The 20,009-nt window shown below is 33.1% G+C and overlaps 1 pseudogene; it reads right to left on the bottom strand.

The window, feature by feature from the left end:
- Positions 1-4,510: 4,510 nt before the first annotated feature.
- The window catches only part of LOC120166820, a 35,661-nt pseudogene continuing 20,162 nt past the window's right edge, over positions 4,511-20,009 (bottom strand).

Here is a 20,009-nt window from a genome sequence, read left to right as displayed (position 1 = left end):
AGGAGACATCCGCTGATAGTATTTTTCCTATAATCAGTAGCTCGACACATTTTCCTATATAGGAATGCCAAAATTGTCGAGCCCTAACTCAATGTTCCAGCCAAATGAAAATCAACGAGATGCCACAACCACATCGTAGCCCTCCATCAGCTGTAGTATGCATGCTCGTGCATACATTTTTCCCTGCTCCTCCAAGGCATCGCTACTCAAATGCTTGAATTTACATCAAACCAATTTAACGAAATCTGACCACCGTTAAAATTTGGTGGGACACCTCCTAGATATTCCTAGCACAATGAATTCTATCTACCGGAAGCCCCAAGTGCATGGAAACATCCTCCAGCATAATTGTGCACTCTCCACACGGATGAAGGAATGTGTGTGTCTCCAGTCTCCACCGCTCGACTAATGCATAAATCAAGTTGGATTCTACGTTGCAGTGGCCTTCATATCTAGCTACGTAACAAAATCCATACTCGACTAAATACGGCTAGAACACGGGTTGGTATCTCTAACTTAAGGTTGCGGATAAAAGGATCTAATATACGGTCTCTCTCCTAATTTAATAAATATTACAAAAATTAATATATAAACTAATAATAAAAAATAAATAAATTATTACTAATAATTTAAATTAAAATAGAATTTAAAAATGTTACTGTATCAGCAAAATGCCTCGAGATATGATTTTCATCCAAACGAAGCAGACAACTTTCTATTTTATAACTACAAAAAAAAATATAAAATAATTTAATAAAATACTAAAATATTAATTTAGTAGAATATAATAAAAATATATTACATTCGAAATAAAATTTGATCGGGTTTTAGCTTTAAGAGGATTTGGTTTTTGATATGGTTTGAGAGGGTTTGAGAGGATATGGTGTGGTGGAAATAGTTGAGAGAGGGTATTTATAGGTTGTGGGATGGGGTTTAGGCGATTGAGTATAATTAATTGGGGGAGTGTGAACGATTGAAATTTAAATGAAATGCGCGGATGGTGATCCGCGTCTTTCTGGCGCGTGTGTCAGGCTGTCACAAACATCTACGCCTTTCTGCAAAGGGTGCAAGATCGATAAATTTTTCTCTAATGGTGTCTGACACGTAAATGAAAAAATTAGGGTGATTTTTTGGTAAATACGCCATATTTAACGATGTAATCTTTTTATAATTATATTTTAATTGAGTGACATGTTTATAACTTTTAGAAAAATGTGGTTGAGTTGTTATCAAATAAATAATTAAATAATTTCATAACTAACAATCAATTGATCTAATGAGATGAGACATTAATTCCTTAAACAATATCACGAGTTTGAATACTGACGATTGTGAATGAAATAAATTAGGTCTATAGGGTTAGGCCGTAATGTGATTCTTCAAAACCTGATATTGGATTTCAGGAATGATTCTTGTGAGTTTGTTTTACAGTTGGATTGGTATAAAAGCTCCATGGAAACCATCCGGGACACTGTATGGTAGTGTAATTTAGCAACCGGCTCACCGGAGGAGTTCTTGGTGTTAATTATATAAGCCTGTATAATCAAACCAACCAAATCAAGCAAAAACATAAATCAAATCTTTATTCTGAGATATCGGAATAAAAACACTTGTTTAACTTACTTGAAATATATCAGTATCTTCATGGTGAACAAATGTGATTATCCAACCATCATCTTCTTCATCACCACTTTCTTTGGGGACAAAGGCTGCTCCACTGCAATACGTGTTCTTTTCAAACATGTGATATTTTACTTTGATTGATCCACTCCCACCCTATAGTTTGACGTATTAAGTTGGAGATAGAATTCTAGATAAAAGAAAAGGCATAATGTCAAAAGTAGTCCCAAACGTTTATTAAAATGGTTATTTTGACCCTTATGTTTTTGGAGTATTTAGCTCCCAATGTTTCACTTTGAGGCAAAAATCTCCCTCTATAGATGAAAATCTTTAGTTAAGACACGATTAACACTACAAAATATGAGCTTTTTAACATAAAATGAAATGTTGAGGGCTAAAATGCCCCAAAAAAAGGAACAAAGTGATTATTTTGTCAAATGTTAGGGGCATTTTTGCCCTAAAATGAAACGTGACTGGCTAAAATACTCCAAAAATTAGAATTTGAAGCAAAATGACCATTTTGATAAATGTTAAGGGCTAATTTTGAAATTATACCTAAAAAATGCGAGAGAAACCTATATTAATTACCAAAGAAATCCAGTGATTTGCTCTCTAAAGTAGAGCTTGGCAAGGCCTCCAAATCTCCCCATGCCTAAAATATCCAGATAAAAAATATGATATAAACATAAAATAAGATATGCACAAGCGACGGTATTTAATGTGGCTCAACCTTTCTTATTTTTACGGATGAGAAGAATAATAATCTATTATAAACTTATAGATCATGAAGTGTACAAATACGTGTAATATGTCATTTATCCTAAAATTCTATATATATACCAAAAATCCGAACTATTCTAAATCACTCTTCCAATCTCTAAAAAACTCATCTTTGTAAAGTACACTTAAAAGTTATAGAGACTACAAAAAGACTACTATCTATCCAAAATAACTCTCTTTCGTATGAATACTCGAGTCAAATACTGGATCACCAAGAATCATTTTTCCACAACAATTCTTAATTAAATAAACTTAATTACCAGGCAATCATCAAACAATATAATTATAACAAAATCGAACATAATCACCTATGGCAGAGCTTGAGTCACAGTGACTTACTTGGGTGTAGCCATATTTGTTTTTCAAACCTGTGAAAGCTCCATTTGTCATAGGCAGTTCAATGGGGAAATGATTGGAGTCTGTCAGATATCTCTCCTTCACATCTCCAGTTTGCAAGTTCACTCTCCATTCATATGCACGAGGAAACAATAAACGCACTTCGGTAATGGCTTCTTCAATTTCTTTTCCAGGGCAAGGCTTAAATTTTGTGGGAAACCACTCAAATTTCTTTGTACCCGGTTCAGGTCTTGCTATGAATGATGCAAGAGCTCTACACCCCCATACTACAACTTATATATATTGCTTGGTCAGATTTCAAATACATACAAAATGAATGGTAGATGAACTATAGTGTATACTTTTTTGGAAATATAATTGTAAAAATGAGATTTTATGTCAAAAAGAAATATAAGTAAATATTGTGTCATAGTAAACCACTTAAAAATAAATGTCTTGATTGGTATAACCGCTACACTAGATGATGCCCCGAGATTAACATAATATCTCAAAAAATTTACATATAAAATTAAAAAGATTGAAAGTCTTGGTACTTAAGAACTCTCAGTTAACACTTCTCCTCTCCCTTAGATAGTGGGTTCAATGTCCATTAGAAACAAAATTCCCCTTCCCCTTTCTCTAGGTAGGAATTGTTCCAAAAATAAAAACCCCAAAGTCATGCCATAATTAACCTAGTCAAATACATTATATTTCCCCAAATTATAACTCTTATTTTAAATTGGTCCTTAAACTTTGGATATTCTAATTTCATCATCAAACTATGACTCTCATTTTAAATTAGTCCTTAAACTTTGAACATTCTAATTTCATCCTTAAACTATGAATCTCTTTCTAAATTGGTCCCTAAACTTTTGAATATTTCAATTTCATCCCTGAATTCATCCAAATATATAATTAGTTCCAACCATAATTTAACCTAAAGTTTGTTTTTTTTCAAACATATAATAATATAACTTGGCCTAATGATTTTATTAACAAGGGATGTGATTTGCATATGCTTATAGTTTGGGATGAAAATGAAATGGACAAAAAGTTTATGGACCAATTTAGATTGAAGGTCCTAGTTTGGGGATGAAATTGAAATATTCAAAAGTTTGAGGACTAATTTAGAATGATAGCCATAATTAGGGATGAAATTAAAATATTTAAAAATTTAAAGACTAATTTAAAATAAGGATCATATTTTGAGGACATGTGATGTAATTAACCCTAATTAACTCTAATTAACAACAAAATAGTAAATTCGGATAACAACAGCAATAAATTACAAGAAAATAATCATTCCAAATGCCTATAAATGTAAAGGAAAAAAAATTCTTTCTAGGTTAAAACAACACTAAAGAACAGTTCTCGTAAATTTTCTCTAAAAAGAGTATGTGTCTTTTAACACAAATATAAATTGAGTTAAACGACGACGACACTTGTATAAAGATTTTATCACTCTACACTTAACGAGAAAAATAACTAAATGCTTCTTATAGATAGGAATTGACTTGAAGGGGCGGGTGAGGATGGTCGTCCCTTAAATTTTTTAAATTCATATGTATTTTAGATATTATTTTTGTATTTTTTAAAAATTTATTTTCGCCATAAATTCGTCTCCCCTTTAAATTTTTATAAATTCTCTCCCTCTTAAATAAATTTCTACCTCATTTCTACGGTTATAGACCCATCTAGAAACACTTCCGTTCTCAATATGAAACTATATATCTTTTATATTCTTTAAGCATTAGCAGTATCTACTATTTAAGTGATTAAGTTACCTCATCACCATCCTCAAAGCAATTGATAATATGAAATGTGCAATTTGGTTTCACTTTAAACCATTGGATTGAATCTGCATCCCCATAGCGAGGTATTATACCAATTCTTGCATATCCTTGGCTTTCGTATTTTATTAACCTTCCCACGTCAACATTTTCTATTGAGCCGAAAATAATAATATTTTCTGATATATAAAAGTAAAGAAATGAATCATATGAACTCACTGGTGTCCACAGACAAGTCTGTTTATATCTATAGTTAGTGGGAAATCCACGACTACGTTATAATTGCAAATTAGAACAAAACCCCATTGTTATCAAACTTACCACTGATAAGGAATTTAAATAGCAGTTTTAATCGCGCTGCGTTTATCGCGATTGTGGACATAGTAGATACAATTGCAGTGATTATATGTATTGCAGCCATACAATAATGGTATCAAACAGTATCGTTACCGTTATATCGCAAACACTATTCCAGTCACAGACCACAATTTAAATCCCAGCCACTAATAAAAAAACACCAAGTTTATACCTCTTGGTAACTCCGATTTCATGGCAAATTGGGCATCGGTCAAGTTCAAGATCCAATTTTGTAGTGTAATCACCATTTTATCACAAAAAAATGTAAAAGAGAGACAAAATCCCTTAATATCCGGGGCATTCAATGTCCCGATTGTTGAATCGGGTGCTACCACCATCTCCCTGCCATCTCTACTCCCTGCAAACTACTCCAACAGTTCCCAAATCAAAGATGGGATGTAATTTTTAATTTATAATATGGGTTGTTATAAAACCCAAACGAAAGAATGAAAAGGGGTCCTCTTCTTCCCTTTCGATTTATAAAAAACAATGTAAAGGGGCCTTTTTTCCCCACCATTTTTTCAAGAAATAACAGAGGACAAATTTGTTTTTTTGTTTGTTTCGGCAACTAAATATAAAATTATATTTTTATTTTCTTTCGAACTAACCTTACAAATTACCAAAAGAAGAAGAAGAAGAAGAAATGAAGGTATACCTCTCGGTCGGACATCTCATTGGTGATTGGAGCCCTCGTTGCTCAATCCGAATGGTGAGAAGGTATAAGGTATCCCCGGAAGCAACATATTGAAAAATTAGCCCGATCCAACGGTAAACGACGGAGATCGGATCTTTGGAAGCCGAGAGATGTTCGGCCAATTTCCCGACATTGGGGATGTTTCTCACAAAGCGGTAGCCGAATCTGCAATCGCCACGATGAGGCGAACGAACTCTAAAAGTTTGGTGGCCATCAGCCAAGGCGACCGTCGCGACAGTCGGCGACGTGTGGCGCCAATGCTCGTCCCCGATTGCTAGAGAGAGGAGAGCATTTGAGAAGGATAAGAGAGAGTGAAGAAGAAAAAATGAAGAAAAAAAGGCATTCATAGAGGAATTTATATGACGTCGTTTTGGGTCCTTAATAGTGCGTTTGAGCTTCAAGAGTCAAATTACACGTGCAATCCTCACCATTTCCTCCCGTGTTCAATCTGGTACCCAATTTCAACATATTTCATTTATTTTTTTTAATTTAGTGTCATTGCCTTGCTATTTTCCATTTTTGTGTTTTAATACTAATTTTTGGCTTATTTTCTTTTAGGTCCCTACATTTTGCGTGCAATTTTACATTTTCGTCCTTGTTTTAATTCTGCAATTTCGTGATTAATTTTTCTTTTGATTCAATTAGGTCACTATACTAATTAGTTATTATTTAACCCCTAAACATTTATATACATTTTAATTTAGTCCCTAATTTTAATTGATTTACTTAATTACAATTTAGTCCTTAATTTTATTTTATTTTAGTCCTTATTTTAAATTATTTCCTAACTTCAATCTTATCTACTTTTCAGGCCGTTCAAGTCAAGACTTTCGATGTTACATCTATTTATTTTAATTTATCTTATTTTCCTAATTTGTTTATTTAAATTATTTATTTTAATTAACATTCTAATTTTATTTTTCATTTCTTATTTCTTTTCAGGTACATGCATTAAGGCAATTTCTTAGGTTTTTTTTAATTTCATTTTAATGCATTTAAATCTTAGCATGTTAATATTTTATTTTCATTTTAGCCCTTTAGACTTTGTTTCTTCACACGTCAGTCCTTAAATCCAAGATAAGGTGAATTTGCAATTTGGTCTTTGCTTTCATGCCCAAGGACACGAGAATTCTTAATTTGGTCTTCGCTTTTGCTCGAGGTTCTAATTTAATTATTCGAATTGCATAATTGATTAAAATCGAATAGGATTAATATTAGAACCTTCCTCTTAGGCCTAATTTCATATTTAGTTCTCAAAATTGGGAGAATTCTTAATTTGATCTTTGCTTTCACGCCCAAGGACTAAAATTGACTTTATGATTAAAATAGTTAATCTAATAAATATTTAAAGCCTTAGTTTAGCTTTAGTCCTTTAACTTTCCTAAGAAGGATTCTAATGAATTTCTAGAGAAACAATCCTAATAAGGACTCAATAATTTCTTAAAATAGACTTTACAGGCATCATCATGAGAGGAAAATCAAAATTTATCATGTTTGTATGAAATGATGAATGTATGATGCAAAAAAGCCATGTAATATGTATGAATGCATGTCTTCTTGATATTTTGGGAAAGGTTGCAAGAGCAGTCTTTCTTCTCTTCTTGGTTCAGTTGTCTTCCTTATCTGTCACACCTGAGTGCATTCTTGTGAATCTTGACTTGTGTAGAAATCCAGTAGAGCTTTCATCTTTGCCAGAAAGTTTGAAAAGAGAATCTATCATTTTAATATTTGGAGAACGTGTACTCCTGCAACCTTTTGAAAAAAAAATCAACAGCCACTGTATAGAACTAACCACCGCAGAAACTGACATAACATTTGTGTTCCCTGACAAGTCCTACGATACATACATGCCAAAGATGGTAGTTGGAACCTTAGAAACAACCGAAATTGAAGGTGTTTGCTCAATTTCTAACATCAAATTTGGCCCTCCAAGCTTTGCATTGATTTTTTTAAAGTTATATTGCCCATTTATTGAAAAGAGAACTTACCGGTTATCCACTTTTAATCTTGGCACAGACAAAACATGACCTTCCAAATGGGTGAAATTAGAATTTATAGAAACCCCTTTTGAACTCCATATTGTCTTAGCATTATAACTACTGGTACGGAAAGCATTCATCATTTCTTGTGGCTTTAACATTCACATACGACAAATCTTCAAAATAATGATTTGAAGCTCGATGAGTCACTCGTCTTGAAATACTTGACTAGTTTTCTTTTTTTCTTTCTTTTTTCTTTTCTTTGTTCTCGCCTTGATTTGATCTTCGGGCATCTCGTATTTGGTCCACCTTACGATATCTTGTTATTTCACTTTATTTCACATGAGCTTGTTCTTTTAACAAAACCTGGATTGATGGTTTTCCCTCATACGAGCAAGTGTCATTTTCCTTTTCCCCAGTGTGGAGGGTGATCCTCGATTTGGTTGAATCATAAGAAAAATAATTCAGCCTCAAATAGGGACAACAAGAGATATATTTTTTTCTTTTTCTTTTTTAAAATGATAAATGAAACAAAGTCGTTCATCATCTCATACACGGAAGTCCTTGTAAAAGAGGTATCCCCAGGGGGAAGAGTATTCAAGATTAACTTATATTCATATGAAAACATTGTAATTAATGCATGGTTGAATTATTTCAATGATTCCCTTTATTTCTACTTCACTTTGCTCCTAGTATGCCCCAATTATTCAAATTCTCTTGCAAAAACTTGATTTGTAACACTCCATCTTGTCTTTCTTGCAGGAATGGTTCTCGTACACATGACTATCTTGTACTTTATGCCTTCGAGATTTATTGAGGTTAGAAATAAATGTTGGTTCTGTCTAGGAAGGGAAATGTGTGACTTTAAATTCATAATTCTGAAAAAGGTAATGTTATGGAAAGGTTATCTCTGTCTAAAAAGGTAAAAGTATGAATTTTGGTGCCTTAGGGAGGATAAGGGCATGACTTTATTGTTTCAGATTCGATCTTTTGGTAGTAAATATATGTTATTTCGGGTAAGGAACTAAGTAATGGTTCTTTCAGCTTTGTAATCTTACCACTTGTTAAAAGTATATAATTAATGAAGTAGTAAAAGAACCTTTAATTCATTTGATATTCAAAGAATTACAATATTAGAACTTGATTTATTTCTCACAACCATAGAAAAATGATATAAGTTCAATTATCAAACTATTTTAAGAAAATAAAGAAATAACAAAAAACACCAAGGCAATGTAAGTGCAATAAGGCTTCATGGTGGATGTAAGAACTTTTTCCTGATTGGCACCAAAATGTCTTATTACATGTTAAAGGTCAATGTCCCTGGGTCAAACAAATTATAGTCCTTCCTCTTCGGTGCCCCAAAGATCTCAATGATGTGCCTCGAACTTTAGACGGTGCTAACATCACGTCCATAACTCTAAATTATTTTCTAGGTACGAATGGGGTAACTTCAATTTACCTCAAAAACTTATATCACAAGATTCTCCGCGAGTTACTCCCAGGATTCATGATTAATGCACGTTTGAGATACAATGTATATTATACAATGTATGATGTATAGATGTGAATGCAAAGATGCACATATGAATGCAAAAATAAAGAAATGGGAATGCAAAATGTGAGATGCAAATGCAACAAATGAATTGTTCCAAAAAATAATGTTCTTTGAACAATTCTTGAGATATCAATAATGTCTCGATACGCTTAGGAAGTGAAAATCTGGTCCATCTTCAAGTTGTCCAGCTCCTACAAGCGTTTGGAAATTGCATTGTATTTCATCAGATTTAGGCATATTTAAACCCTTCAAAGTTTCTCGTTCATCTTATATTTTCATAAATTCATCGAGCTACGTCATGATCTTCAACTATTGTATTCAACGTCAAATATTCTTGAGTCCAACTTGCTACCTCAGCAGGTAGATGTCCGGCTTGTCTCCTTAGTAGGTAGACTATCTCTAGACGCTACTCGATCTACGCAGAGAATCTTTGAAATTCTATCTAACCCAATGAAAGGCATTGTTGTGGGCATTGTTTTTCAAGAACTTTCTAAAAGATCAGTTATTTCAGGGATCAATACCTTTGATGGATATGTAATGTTCATGCAAAAAACTACAACAAAGAACAAGAGAAGATAAAAGGAAATCAAGTTAGTAGAAACAAGACAAATTGAATCAAGTTAGTTAAAATGATTATTCAAAGAAATGTAAGCTTAGAAAAAATAATTAAATACGACTCAAATATGAGACTGAAAAATAAAGCATACAAAGGAAATTAAGAGTCCTAACCGCATGTGTTCTAGTTCTCCTAGGTAATCCACATGGCTCTAGCAAGGTATGTTTACTAATTTCTCTACATGAAGTTTGGTTATAGCAAAGGGTTCCCAAGCTGTCCTTACAACCTGCTAAGGTTAACAAGGACTCCAATTCTGGCCCATTATAGACTAGTCCCTAAACTTTAACTAGAATTCCAAATCGAGTAGATTAATAATTAGAGATCTATCTTAGGCCTAATTTCACATTTAGTCCTTAAATAAGGAGAATTCTTCATTTGGTCCTTGCTTTTTCTCGAAGTTCCAATTTAGTTATTTGAATTGTATAATTGATTAAAATCGGTTAGGGTAATATTAGAATCTTTATCTTAGGCCTAATTTCACATTTAGCCCTCAAAATAGGAGAATTCTTAATTTGGTATTCACTTTTTCTTGATGTTCTAATTTAATTATTCGAATTGCATAATTGATTAAAATTGAATAGTATTAATATCAAAGCCTCTATGTATAGGTTTAGTCCTAATGCTAGAGAAAAAATACTATTGGCATAAATAAACTAACACCATTTTCAACTGTACATCTGTAGGTTCGAACTCAAATTTCTAATTTTAAATATAGGGTAATCAACAAGGTACTGCTTTTTGGGCTCTGTGGGGGTGCTAATCCTTCCCCACGCGTCATTGACTCTTAAACCCTTTTTTAATTTTCATAGACCCTAAACTTTAATTAGAATTCCAAATTGAGTAGATTAACAGCTAGAGCCTCCATCTTCGGCCTAATTTTATATTTAGTCCTCAAATTAGGAGAATTCTTAATTTGGTCTTTGCTTTCATGCCCAATGACTAAAATTGACTTTTCGATTAAAATAGTTAATCTAATAAATATTTAAAGCCTTAGTTTAGCTTTAGTCCTTTAAATTTTAGTTAGGTTTACTTTAGTTTATAATTAAGGTTAGCGAGAGTCTTAAGTTATAGGTTTGGTCCCTTAACTTCATACAATCACATTTAGTCCCTAAACTTTAATTAGAATTCCAAATTGAGTAGATTAATAGTTAGAACCTCCATCTTAGGCCTAATTTCACATTTAGTCCTTAAATTAGGAGAATTCTTAATTTGATCCTCGCTTTTGCTCGAGGTTCCAATTTAGTTATTCGAAATGCTTAATTGATTAAAATCGATTAGGGTAATATTAGAACCTTCATCTTAGGCCTAATTTCACATTTAGTTTTCAAATTAGGAGAATTCTTAATTTGGTCTTTGTTTTTGTTCGAGGTTCCAATTTAATTATTCGAATTGCATTGTCGAAACGTTTATTGTCAGGGGACGAAAAAACAAATAGTACACCTAAGTGTAGCTGTCTCGAAAAGGTAAGTGTTTTTCTTTCTTGAATCAGATAAAACACCATTTTGAGGAGTCACCTCCAATCATTTATTTAGGTGTGATTGGTCACCAAATATTATGGTATTTTAATAAAATTCCTAAGAGTAATATTAAAATAACACAACAGGGTCTACTTACCAAAGAATGAGTTCGGGAGTTGGTTACGTATGGGGAATGATTAACACCCCCATAACGCACAAAATTGGTACCGGTGTTTATTAATTATTTTTTCTTTGCAATAAATTATAAATTTTTATATTTAATTTAAATTTATGATCCTATTGACAAAATATCAGGGGTATTGTTTTATACAAAAAATTATTTAAAATATCTTCCTAATCAGCAAAGGAAATATTTTATAATTTATTGTATAAAATCTAATAACTCAAATATGTAATAAATTTAAAACATGAAAAATACTAGAATACTATGTTACTAATGCAAATATTATATATGCGAAGTGCTATAATAATAAATAATATTTAAAATAATATTTAAAATTAAAATATTAAAGATAAAGGATTGAACTGAAAAATAATAAAACTTATGGCCTTTATTCGAAATATTTTTTAAAAAATGGGTACTATTAGTGTAAATAATCCTATAATAATAATTAGGGATTAAAATATAAATTATAAAAATAATAAGCACTAAATATGATATTTTACCTAAAATATGTATAAACATAAGTAGGGACTAAAAATGAATAAAACAAAATATGAAAACAAAATTAAAAATACATAAGAACCTGATTTTGTGACCAAAATTAAAGGTTTACAAAGCCAGAGGGATCACGAGTGTAATTTACCCGTTAAATAAATTACACCAACACCCCTCCCCAAAACGACACTGTTCGGGGAAAGTATTTAAACCCCTAAACCAGCCCAAAAGGGCCATCCTCTCCTCATTTCTCTTCTTTTTTCTCTCTCTAAACGAGAGAATCCTCTCGGTTCTCTCTAAATGCCCTCGCTTGAGGGATGGTCGACAACCATGTTCCAGCACCAATCACCACCGCCGACCACAACCTAAGGTGACCGAAAAATACCAAACTATACCAAAATGAAGCCACGTTTTCACTCAACTCAAATCTTGCCTCCCTTTTACCAAAAACACTATAGAACTTTGTAGATCTAGCCGTTTACCTTCGGTGTTTCGTATTCTCCGCTGGCATGTGAGAGCTCTGACAACCGATGTAAGCTTTCTCTTTTCTCTTTTCTTTTGTTGTTGTTGCTTTGCTCCATTGTTTATTGCCTTTTCCTTATTTTTTCATGCTTTCATTTCTATTTTCTATATCTTTTGTTTCTTACTGTCTTTTCTTGTTTGCAGGTTCAGGGCTTTTTATAGCCCTCAGAAATCGGTTGTAATAATGATCCCTATCGGTGAGTCACCAGACCTACGGTGGTGACTCACCCTAGATATGATGTGTTGTGCGTCTGTTGTGCATCTTTTGGAGCCTTCGGGAGAGCTCTAGTGAGGCGGCGACGGTGTGGCAACAGGCTATTAGAGCACCTGGAGGCGACGACCAGAATAGACTCTAGGGTGTAATGAAACCCTAAGGTTTCTACTGGATAATTCTGAACCCTTGATCTTTGTCTGGATCATATGGTTGAGATCATTGGTGGCACTGGAGAAGTAGAGAAAACTCTAGCTGTATTCGAGCCAATTTGGGCTCGCTAGGTTATTGGGCCTGAACCAGGTTGTTGTAATCGGGCATGGATCTTGCTTTGTAATTGGGTCTTCGGGTCTTGTAACTATAATAATAATACTAATATATATTATATAATAATATAGTATATTATATATATAATAGAAACGTCACTAGGACAAAAACAACTGTCGATAACTACCCCTCTTTGCTCATTTTTTTGTTAACAAGAATAGAGCAAAGATAAAAAGACAAGAAGTTTTCGTCGATTGGTCTTCATGCTTTGATGGGAAATTCGTTCCACTACTCTTTCGTGGAGATCAAATTTTAATCTGATATTGCTTCACTACTCTTCTGTAATGGTTGAGAATGATTTGCAAATGATTTGCTCCACTACTCTTCTGTGAAGGTTGAAAATGATTGACTTCACTACTCTTCCGTGAAGGCAGAATTTGCATTACTTCACTACTCTTTTGTGAAGGTTGGAATTGTATTAACTTCACTAATCTTCCGTGAAGGCTAAATGATTTACTTCACTACTCTTCTGTGAATGTTGAAAATGATTGACTTCACTACTCTTCCGTGAAGATCTTGAGAATAGCCCTAAGGACTTATCATCTTGTTCGAGAGACTGACAGATGACCCGAAGGATTTACAAATTACCCGAAGGTTTACAAATGACCCGGAGGCTTTACAGATGACTTGGAGGCTTTACAAATGACCCGAAGGTTTTACAAATGACCCGGAGGTTTTACAAATTACCCGGAGGTTTTACAAATTTGTGGGAAATAATTTACTGGTAAGAAACTTTGTAAATTGTTTTATTATTTTTCAAAAATTTCATTTTCTAGAAAAGATTAAATGATTAACATTGAAAATCATTTTCTCATTTTCAAAACAACTTGTTGGTTCGGTAACATGCCCCAAAACTTAATGTTTCCTTTGTGTGCGTCCATTTATTCTTCAGATGGTTTGTCTTTCCACCAAGATTCATGTACTTGGAATTTGAACTCTACCTTCTACTTGTAAAGTATTTTGTCCCTGCATCTTTATGTGAAAAAATGTATTTATACAAAATGCAATCAAATGTATCAATGTAATGCATGATCTTTTATGCAAATGATGTCCTTACATATGCATGAATGTTGATCCAAAGTGACGAATTCAATCTTCTTTTAACTCCAAAGTTTGATTTTCTTCCACTTGATAATTTTTTCCAGTATGGCTTTCTTTAATTAGTGTAGCGACTTATGCTATCAAACTTGCTTTCCTGAAGAATCATCCAATCAACTTGTATCTTTGTGTCTTCTTTGCCTCAATTTTAAAGTCTCAGAAGATCTGTTTCACTTATGGAACTCTTGTCATACTCAGAATTATGACCTTTTTGTCCCCCTTATATCATTTGACAATCAGTTTTCTTCGCCTGAACTTGTGTAGAAATTCAACAAAGCTTTTCGTCTTTGAAAAGAGAATCTATCATCTTTCAACATATAGATGTAAATATACCAAACTCAACAGAGATTAATTAGGAGAGCAACTTCTGTTCTAATTTGACTCTTGAAACACAATCGAAATCAAAGTCTATCCTAATTCGTTTTATGTCTTCATATCTAATCAGATCTTGAACAAAGTCATTTGTAACATATTATGTCAAGATGTTTAACAACAACCCACCGTTCAATCTTAGTTGGCTCCACTAGTTTCTTGTTATTAAAATTTTAGCTCCCTTTCTTTGGAAAGCAATCTTCATCCTTTCTCACTTTTATTCTTGGGGTTGAAAACAAATTCACCTTATGTCAACAAACTGAAACTATATGATCGTAACATTGGTTCAGCACCATAATTACTGGTTCGTAAAACATTTGACAACACATTCATCATTTCCTGTGGCTTTTGCCCATATTTCTCAAATAGGGAACTCTTTGCATGGTGTTCAAGGCTTTTTGTACGACATTACAAGGATAACAAAGAGAAAAAGTCATTGGGAATACAAGTATAATAGTTTGACTTGTTAACATCAATGTAGGTGAGACTATCAGGATAATACAACCGTATGATGAACAAAATGATCATATATGGTAAGCTCCATTGTCACTATTTCACCATTTTCATTCTTCCTACCTTTCTGTTTCATCGGAAATATTTGTTTAAATCAATGACCCTTTTGAAAGATGATATGGACTTTCAGCATGCCCTAGTATTTTCTTCTTGTTGAAACGAGTCCTCAAAATGCCCCAACATTTTTCATACTGATATGATCATTCAAAATGCCCCATATGGATCATTTCTATCTGAAATGGGCCTTCAAAATGTCTCAACATTCTATTTCTGATTAAAATGGGCCTTCAGCATACCCCATCATTTTCTTGTTGATATGAGCCTTCAAAATGCCTCAACATTCTAAGTTGTAAGGTTCACTCTCAATGTTTGTTTAATTTGAATCTCATGATCCTCACGAGGTTCAACTTTGATAATTCCCCCTTGTGGATACTCATAGCTCTATTCGTGTCAAATCTCTTAATCTTGAATGCTCTCATTCCAATGTTACTAAACAATAATGTTATCAAGTAATCTTGAGGGATTCTTCATGTTGTCTCAAACTTGATTATTCCTTCTAACAAAAATGCTTGAGATATATGCCTTTTCCAAATAAGGTAATCCTTTCTTAACTGGTCGCATCTTTGCCTTTTACTATGCATTGGGATATGTGCCTTTCTTTTGGATGAGGTGATTATCTTCTTCTTGATTAGTTATCACAAAAGAAATGTTATAAGTTTAATTCCCCAGACTTTTTGGGCTACTTGCTTTCAAGAACGTGAAATGCTTCATCATTCTGGCCTTGCTCATTTTTTCCAATAGAGGTAGAATATACATCAACTTGCTTCAAGAACCTTTATCAATTGAGATTGTTCTATTTGAAATTTTTTTTCCTCCTTTAAAGAATGAAAGAATTTCTATAAAATATTTCCCCTTATAGGTTCACAATAGAATCATATCATAAGAATGAGTTCAAAGAATATAAAAAAGATCAATAACTTTTTAATGTTTCAGAGTTACAGCTCTTTGATAAGTATCAAGATTTATGGGTTAGTTTCAGGTTGGTTTTCCTATTTTCTATGGTTACATCTATTGAAGATGTCATTCCTCTATTGCTCTTTGTGAACATTGCCACATGCTTACTTTATTGACTTGGCATTTTAATCGGATACGGACAAAATGACGCAGCTAGCACAACCAGTTACTAAACTTTCTAGAATACCTCTATTTCAGTTCTCTGAAATATTCCATATAACCAAAGCAGTGTGAAAATATCAGTGTAAAAACGAAATTTCTATGTGCACGTGTGAGGTTGATTATAACATGTGTTTCTTAATTCTTTTACAACAACTTCTTGTTTAGTAACCTTTTGCCATTTTGGCTAGCTGAATTCAGCTTTATTGAAATTAGCCTTCATTGGGCTAATTGAAACTTATCCATAAAGTCGGGGCTTTTAACTAATTTCTCTAGAGAGACAACTTTATTGCATATATAATAATAACATGGGTATACAGCTCCAACTTCTTAAGCTTGTTAAGAAGAATCTATTATAGTCTAGGTGTTTTGGTGGAATTCTGAAAATCTCATTGTTAGAGTTTAATTTCCAAGCAACTGACTTAGACCAGATTTGTAAAGATTTTATCATCGAACATCATTAATAAAAGAGTAATCTAGCTAGTTTTGTAATGTTACACAAAAGATGCCCCATGTTGTACGCTCCTATATGTAAATACCAAGCTTGTTGTCTAATTCCTTACACTATAGAAGGCTAACTCATTTTTGTAAGAGGGTACAATGTTTGGGTATATTTCTTCTGAGGTAAGGTCAAGGTCCTTGTTTTACCAATTTTTAATCTTGATACTTTGTCAAAGATATATAACTCTAATTATAAAGAGTTTTTAATCCAGTGATATTTGAATAAATACAAGATTGCAAAATTGGGCCTAAATTTAGTTCCAGAACAATTTTCCTTGGTGATGACAGTTTTGTCCTAGTTTTGAGCACTCAATTATGATTGGGGTAGCATTAACAGACTCTCTAAGTTGCCCCTGCCTCTCTTGCTTTCAGAAAATCTAATATAGGTGTTTGAGGTGTCTTCAGGGTTGTATCTACCACATTCCTTCTTAAACCTATAGGCCAGCCTTGAATTACTTATTCTTTATGAGTTTTTCCCTTTTTCTTTTCAATATCATCTGTTGTATGAACTTCACTTTCTTTGATCCTAACTTCATATTGGGGGTTAACTCCCAATTGTTTGATCAAAATGGATTGATTGTTAACATCCACTTCTATAAATCCATGAGTTACAAGATCTTGGACTCGTCGTTTGAAGTTACCATAATTCTCAATAGAATGTCCTCGAATTCCCTCATGATATTCACAAGAGACTTTCTCATTATACCAACTTGGGTAAGGAGGCAACAAAGGCTTAGCCAAACATTGAGCAATAAGCTGGGCTTGAAGTAACTCAGGATATAACTTGCTGCATGAAATTGAAGGAAACTTGGGAAGAATCTCTCTTAACATTATTGTCTCCTTACAATTATTTACTTTACTTTCTTGAAGACCTTGTGACTAATGACCAAACTATTTGCTTTGAATTTTTGAATTTTGACCAACATCATAACAGAGACGGTAAGTAAAAAATTTCTCTTTCTCAACCAGTTTTGAGTTCCTAAGGAGCTTTGGTTTCATATCTTCAAAACATAGTATCCCTTTTGCGATGAGGTTTTGGACTTTTAATCTCAGAATTATGCAATTTTCCATAGAGTGACTGAAATCTCCAGAATGATAATTGCATGAAATTTTGACATCTTAATACTCCATGCTCAAGTAAGTACTAGGAGGAATGGGTGTTACAAGGCCACTTTCAAACAGAAAGGGTAACAATTCTGAATGTGAGATTGGAATTGGAATAAGATGTGTTCTTCTCTTTTCCTTCCCGTACTTTTTAGCATTCTTCAATGGCATTTGATCCTCTTCCATGCTTCTTTTCTTTGATGATAGCTCAATTGATTCTTGGATTTGTATTGGATTTCCACGTTCTTCTACAAGTTCATGATCATTTATCTTCCTTGTATTGGTTACAACACCAACATCTATAATCTCATCCAAATTCTTTGTAACTGGATTCTCTAAGGGATTTTCTCCATGAATCACGATATTCACCATGTCCATTAACTTGGTCATTTGTTCTCTTGATTCATTATGGAACTTTTCTGCTTAATCAATCATCTCCTGTTGGGGTTTTACCAGTTGCATTTGAATTTTCTCAATACTACTTACTCGCCTTGATATTTTATTCATTGCTTTCAATCTTTTAAAGACTTGCCCTGAATGACTTGAATGCACTTTCAAAACTGATTCATAAAATCCTTAATAGATTACTCCCATTTTTTTCATGATTGACACATGTTAAAACACCATGCAGAATATGAACATAAATATGAAAAATAAGGATGCAAATTATGCTATGCAAATGTATGAATAAAAAAGGTGTGATCCAAGAGTGATCATCTTAAAACATCTTTCATTGAACACAAAAGGTTTTTAGTACATCCAAAAGATCTTTACATATAAGGGATAACTTTTCCTCATAACTTCTCTATTTCCTTAAAAATCCAATTTAATTTCTATTTATGTTCTAGAGTTGAGTTGTCCATCTGCTTCAATTCCCTTGTAAAGCCAGCTAATCTATCAGCTTGTGGGCCACATTGCTTGCATGGACAGAGACTTTCTTCATGTCATTGTCTTTTTCCTGAATCTTATATGTCATCTCTTGGAGTTATAGATGATGTTGCTCATTTTCCCTTATAAGAGAGCCTTTATATTCAACAAGTTCTTGTACAATATCACCATAACATCTACCATCTTCATCATTGTATTATTGCTGGCTCTAGTTTCTTCTAATTCAGCATCAATCTCATGTTAATGGATCAGATATGAGGTTTCCATGTTAGCTATAACCTTCTTCAATATTTGATTTTCAACTTGACATTTTCCCAAATTGATGATGGTTGTATTGCACATTTCTTCTATAATTCGTAAGTCATTGGAGAATTTCTTTGCTTGATCTTTATGTATCTTTTCATTCTTTTTCCAGTGCTCAGCATCGTTTTTCAGTTTGATAATCCCTGTTGTCCATTCTTCTGAAGTATTTCCTAGGCCAACATTTTTAAAGACTTGAATAATTCTTTGAAAATCATTAAGCATGTCTTCAACCTCTGTGCTTAATTTCTTATTTTCATTTTTCTAAAAATGGGCTTGAGCTTCATAAAAACTTTCTCCCTTCTGAATGCTTTTGTTGATGCTCTTACCATTGAATGCTTTTGGTACCAATCTAATAGGATCTTTATGTGTATGGCTTTCCATTATTTTAAGAGCTTCCTCAAGATACCAATCCTTGACTGCGTTATAGTTCACTTGATCATGAAACCCTTTGTCCATAATGAAAACCTTTGACTTTGATGACCACTCTTGAATTAACTCTCTTGATTATGTCATGATTATGCAATACAAACAAAAGAAATTAATATAAACAAGTTAGATGAAAATAAAATGTATTTACAGAATATAAAAAAGGTTAGTACCAATTATGGTATTTATATATACATCATAACCTCATGCTTTTTAGTTCCATGCTTTATTTGGAAAAATAACCTAACCTCATGATTTCTAGTTCGCATGCATTTATTCAGAAAATAAATCAATACTAAGTAAATTAAAAGACTCAATATGCTTTTCCTTGTGTACTAAACTTACAAGACTCATTTGGGTAAAGATCCACCTATATTCAAGTTCTAGGTTTACTATATGCTGAGCTTAGGCTATAAGGTAAAAAGGGGCAATGAATTATCCTTTGTTGGTGCCCCCTTGGACTGCCAAGCCCTCAATCCTGGTCCATTACAGACTTTCAGATTAAGTTCAATTCGAAGAAACACACTTCCTTATGTCCATACAGAGGTGAAAACCACACGAGGAACATAAGGTGTGAGCTCAAGGAATGGTCCCCTATCCCATACGGAGGTGAAACTACACGAGGGAGTAGTTTCTCATTCAAGCTAAATAGAATAAAAATGGGGTTTTAGCTCATTTCATGAAATGCAATGCTCAGTGGGTGAG

The sequence above is a fragment of the Hibiscus syriacus genome, unplaced genomic scaffold (genome assembly GCF_006381635.1).
Source record: "Hibiscus syriacus cultivar Baekdansim isolate YM2019G1 unplaced genomic scaffold, ASM638163v2 tig00111648_pilon, whole genome shotgun sequence".
Lineage (NCBI taxonomy): Eukaryota > Viridiplantae > Streptophyta > Magnoliopsida > Malvales > Malvaceae > Hibiscus > Hibiscus syriacus.
The sequence above is the reverse complement of the archived record's forward strand: the minus strand, read 5'-3'. Positions and strand labels throughout refer to the sequence as shown.